Below are 5974 nucleotides of genomic sequence, written 5' to 3' on the forward strand. Positions count from 1 at the left end.
GCATGTCAGACACTATAAAACAAGCCCAGTAACTGCATTCGCAGCCTTCATGCAATGAGCTCGTGGTGTTTGTTTATTCGTTGTTCTGATGTTTCATTAATGCAAGTGATGAAAATATAAATGATGTAAAGCTGTGAAAGGAAAGAAAAATTCCTTAGAGCTCAAACAAAAGGGAAGAGGGATATTTTTTTTCCACTGAAAGGCAAACAGCGCCGCGCTGTTAGACTTTACACTGCTGTTCAAATAAGATTTATTATTTATTGCTCCTGTAATGTCAAAGCGCAATTCAAAATGAAAAAGAAAGCGCATTTGTGACCAGTGTCACTTCACTTGCATATCTTATTCATTAAAGAGCTTTTTGTTTTGCTCATCAGTGAGAAGACAGTGGGTCGTTTGGGCTTTTAATTCACAAAACCTTTTGTAATGCTCGGTGCTTATGAGAATAAAGCATGTGCTCTTTATACCATACACAACCCTACAATAAATGCCCTGCACAGTGTTTCCTCAAGCACCACTCACATGATTTTATATGACAGCGCACATATTTTCCAGTTTTCTATGCTGTATAAAGTGAAAGCAAACAGGACATATGATTCACAACTTACATGTATTTGTAGCTTTAGTGCAATTTTCTTTAACCATATTTATTCACCGAGTTTCCAGCAAAGTCCAGACTTGGTCAAAAAGAGAGAGCGATCACACAGAATTGGAATTATTTAAACAATAACAATAAAACAGCCGTTGTATGTAGGTCAGTGACTGGTGTGTTGATGGATGTAAGTGAAGTGTGAGCAGATATCAAAGGAAAAAGCTAAACCAAGAGTTATATGGTGAGGGTGACAGAGAGCAAGACAGAAAGAGGAGTTGGCATAAATAACCTGATAAAGAGCATTGGTTAACATTGCCGATCCCTACCTGCAGGAAAGAGTGGAGACAACAGGAAGAGCACTGACCCTGTCAGAGGCTTTTGCATTATACATTAATTAAAAGCACTACTCACATAGAATTTAACAAGCCTAGCTCAGTCTCTATCCTGTGTTTTGGGCATCTGCATTACATTTATGGTATGTCTGTCCTGCAGGTGTTGTGGATATCCTACATGCTTAGTGAGACAAATGAGTGCATTGCCAAGTTGCAGCTCACTCTGTGTGTACAGGATTGCCCTGCAGTTGCTTTGATGTCACTGACACATGGCTCTGTTCAGCTGTGATTAAATTAGCATATCAGAAACTTTCCTTAGGGTCTTGGAGAGCTCAATAAATCTTTTCTGGGTGTATTTAACAATTCTGTTATTGATTCTAGGCTTTACTGAGTGCAATTGCACAAGTAGATAAACTGAGTAAAGCCAGACTGCTCCTTATTACTAATTATACCTTTTTGGCTAATACTTGCATACATGGAAAACTTTAGATAACTAAAATAAATCCGAGTCTACTCTATTCTTGTGCTAAATAAGACGTTATTTAAAATGTTGAAAATCAGGACGCTTTTGGGTAAATTAAAGACATTATGGATTTCTCCTATATCTTTGTTTTTTTTACTGTTGTTGGTTAAATACTTTAGCAGCTTTGGACTTTCGACACATCGAGAAACCTTCACTCAGATGAGATTTGCAGGTAAGGTACAATGCATCAGCCAGTGGTGTTTAACAAGGATGCAGAACAATAAACCAGCACCAGTTTTGTTTCATGCTTGTTTTTTTTATACTGGTTTTACTGCTTGTTTCATTAATTTATTAATGTAGCCTAACTGCCTGGTGTTGCAGTCCAGATTTATCACAATAACAGATGCACTTGGTGATCTGCGGGTCGTGGTGGAGAGCCTAAACCACCGCAATGCCTAAACCACTTGTCAACATCTTCACGGTTAATGCCTGCAGTTCTTGCTGCAGAGAGGGTTTCGGGAGTCTTCACACTGAGGTCAGAGTTTCTGTTCATAAATTTTTTAACCGGTAGAACCCAGCTGCTCCGTTCACATCAAAAAACATTCATGTGGTATTAATATATAATTAAATGACAGCTTCTGGATTTTTTCTTTTATTCTGGAGGGGGTGGGGGATTAAAAGAAAGCCTCTTTGAATATGCCAGAAAATAAGTATGCCGCATTGCTTATGCTGAGTTATCTCACACCTGTGAAACAAATTGTTTCATGTAAAGGTCATTTGTAGAAACATTCTAATAAAATGTTTGGCTGCAAGCCCAAGATTAAAAAAAACCCATTTGTCTTGGTCCCATTATGACAGAAGTACCAAATTACCTGTCTTCACCTTTGTGTATTCGAATCTTGTATGTATATATTTATATATAGGTACAGGGTAGGCTCATATGCATGTATGATTAAAATAATCAATTTCACTGAGATTTTATGGTATTTAAACACTTATGCAAACAGTACAATATGATGGATGATATCAAGCGGTAGTCCCCAAGTGGGGACTATGCTAAATAACTAAATGCTACTAGTCTGGCCTTGACTAAGGTGTACAAACACTTGAATAATCTAGCTTCCACTGGCATCACTAGTGGATGTTACACTAGTCATGTAATGATATTTCTGACAAAGTTGACTGCAGCTAGTCAGAACACCGACAGTCGACCTGGTAGACTTGCCTTGTTTGTATTAACACAAGATAACAAGCCATCTGGTTAAAGGTCTTAGGCATCGTTAAACATGTGTCTGGCATTTCTAAAGTAATTTTTAACCTACAGTTTTATATTGTTTTTGTCAGGTTATTTATTACATAATGGTATGAATGATGTTTGGGGGGTGGCTGTGAATCTTTGACCAGAGCCCCAATAGACTCTAGAATCACCACTGGTGGAAACCTTAGGAGAATAATTATGCATTTATTAAAAAATAAATAGATAAAAAGTAGAGGAAGTGGGGAGAAAATTCTTAAAATTCTTAAATGTTAAAATATTTCACAATACCAGATTTGGCCTTGAAGAACTTGTCAGAATTAAACAGCAATTTATCTTCTGCTTTCATGTCAGCATCACCTCTGTTATCATCCAGTAATTTAATTCTGCTTATCTGTCTGTTTTGGTTGCATTTAGATCCTCTGTTGAATAGCAAGATAAAACTTTAAAGACGGGGATGTTTTTGTCTTGTGTTACATCCTCTGAAGTCGCTTTGCATTCCTCTGACATCAGCAGGCTATTATAAAGAAATAAAACTCTTCGGTCACAGAGTAGTTGACAGAGTGAGACCAGCTCCCTTCATCTTTCAGCGTCAAATTGATTTCAGTTATTAATTTCTGACTATTTAGCCGTCAAACAAATTAGTGTTATTTAGTAAAAGGTAATGTGTCGTGTGTCTTATTAATCTTCCCCCACTCATTTTGTCTGATGCCCTTTCATTAAACAAAAATAAAAAATTATCATAAGAGCTTTAAATATATAAACATAACATCATTTAATTTACTAAATTAACAATAAATAGATAATAAATATATGATATGTAAATAATATATTTACAACTCCATTCAAATCTGCAATACTGCAGAGGCTGAAATTTCTGGTACTATTTTTTTCTTGTTTAACCTGCAATCGTGTCTGTGTGTACACTCCAGCCGTTTTCTGTATGGCTGTAGCTTGCTATTCAAAGATGGAAGAAAAAGCAAATTGTGCACGTGCAAGCTGGAAAGATGTTGTTTTGTATGCCCTCCATGAGGGTGCCTTGTTCACCAAAGTATTTTTCAGCTATAAGATGCAATCTGCTTCCCTTTCAACAAGTGCAAAGACGACTTGTTCATTGGCTGAGGACATGCGGAGGGCACCGTGCCACATGGCTTACAGTCGGCTATGTGAAGAGTGTCAGACCACTGTTACCAACCTTGGAGGAGGCAGCTGTCTCCCAGTCACTCAGGGAACAAAAGTTCCTTCCAGATGTTCTGGCGCTTCGAGCTCGGTCTGAATTATAAAATCTGAATATGAATAGGGAAATGAACTGTAAGCTGGTTAATTTCAATAATTGTCACTTGCAGTTTGAAGTATTTGCTTTCAGATCTAAATTGCTGCATAAAAAAAAAAAACCTCTGTCAGCCACTCCACGTAAGCTCAATAAATTAATTTTTATGCACTTTAGATTCATGCTATGCTCACGCTGATCTCTATTTATTTTGATTAAAGTGTCACATCACATAGTATCATAATAGCAGACAGCATATTTAATACATTTTACAGCCACTACACACATGCAGAGGACAGGATACCTACCTCAGTATGAGAACACTGAGACTAATTTAAGAAATGAAATTGGTCAAGTCAAAGGTAGATGATGAGATCAAATTTCATCAAAGGTGTCATCGTGGTCAAATAATTAAACAGAAGTTAAAGAACAGAACTTAGCCACTTAACTGATCTATAATAATAATGAATAATAATGGATTGCATTTATATAGCGCTTTTCCGGGACCCCTCAAAGCGCTTTACAATACCACTATTCATTCACTCTCACATTCATACACTGGTGAAGGCAAGCTACAGTTGTAGCCACAGCTGCCCTGGGGCAGACTGACAGAAGCAAGGCTGCCATATTGCACCATCAGCCCCTCTGGCCATCACCAGCAGGCAGTAGGTGAAGTGTCTTACCCAAGGACACAACAACCGAGACTGTCCAAGCCGGGGCTCGAACCGGCAACCTTCCGATTACAAGACGAACACCCAACTCTTCAGCCACGATCGCTCCAATTGACTATGACTCATTCAAGCATAAAAAGGCACCTAACCAGTGTTATGTTCAAACATAACAGACAACTTAGCAAAGAACCAGTTTTAAATAGCATCTTTAACCACTTTGTTACAAGCAGCAAGCCTCAAAAACACATCATTTGTCTCGATGAATTGCTACATCTATTTCCATTTACCTATCAAAATATAAAGACATGGCTTCAGACTTTTGCAGAGTCCTATGTATCTTAAACAGATTTTGCTCTTGGAGACCAATCTATTTTTTTTCTAAGCAAGGGGATGACAGCTATTAATATTAAATTGACATACACTGCTGCGGTCTGTGGCGGGTTTTTTACTATTATTTTTTATTTACTTGCATTACTTGAATTACACTACTTTCCCCCCATAATGCCTTTTGACAGCCTCCAGTATGGTCGCAAACTACAGCACATGGCATCCAGCCATAGGTTATCTGTGTGGGTTGGAGTTGTAAGAGAGATTACACAAACACGCTATAACAGAGCAAGAGAGCAAGACTGTTTGCAGTAGGAAGTGCAACTGGGCTTGGAAATCAAGCAGAAAATGAAAAATAGCGTATAATTTACTGGTTTGGCTAATAAAGGAATCTTGTGAGACTCCTGAACATTTGAGCCAATTTTTTTGACAATTACATACATTCTTCTCTTTCATCCTCAAACAGATCATAGAGCACATTTATTTTCATATTCATCCCACTTTAAAATACACTCTGCAAACGTTTACCTACTTTGGCTCAAAAAAAAATCTAGTGACCTACAACAAAACAGATCCATAAGCAGCAGTTTATGGTGCTCTAAAGTAAATGTTATCAGGCAAGACCTGCACCTTTGGAGGATGCTACAGTTTCAGTGCATTATACATTAATCTGTATGTTTGTATAATGATGGGTGAATCATGAACTAAAAGTATCTGCCCAGCAGGTCATCTGTCAAGGTTCCTGACAGTACCAGCTGGCCCGTTCTGGCTGCCAGGGGCACAGGCAGGTTAGAGGGTGGGCCTCCCACAATCATGGTTCTCCTTTCTATATCAGGGGCTGGAAACACAGCCAAGCCTCAAGTTGTGGTGAGCTTTCCTCCAGAACAACAGCATAACGGATCCAAAAAAACAACAGAAGGAAACGAGGAGCAGATTGCCCACGCAGCCATTCATGTCCAGCACATTATTGCAGGTTCTGAGTTCAAACTGGGTCAAGGATGAAATATCAGAATCACTGGGCATACAAGATCAAAGGTGTGCGCAAGTGTGCGTGTGTGCATATTAGC

Source organism: Perissodus microlepis, chromosome 13 (assembly GCF_051167445.1).
Source record: "Perissodus microlepis isolate ML-2025 ecotype Zambia chromosome 13, ASM5116744v1, whole genome shotgun sequence".
Taxonomy (NCBI): domain Eukaryota; kingdom Metazoa; phylum Chordata; class Actinopteri; order Cichliformes; family Cichlidae; genus Perissodus; species Perissodus microlepis.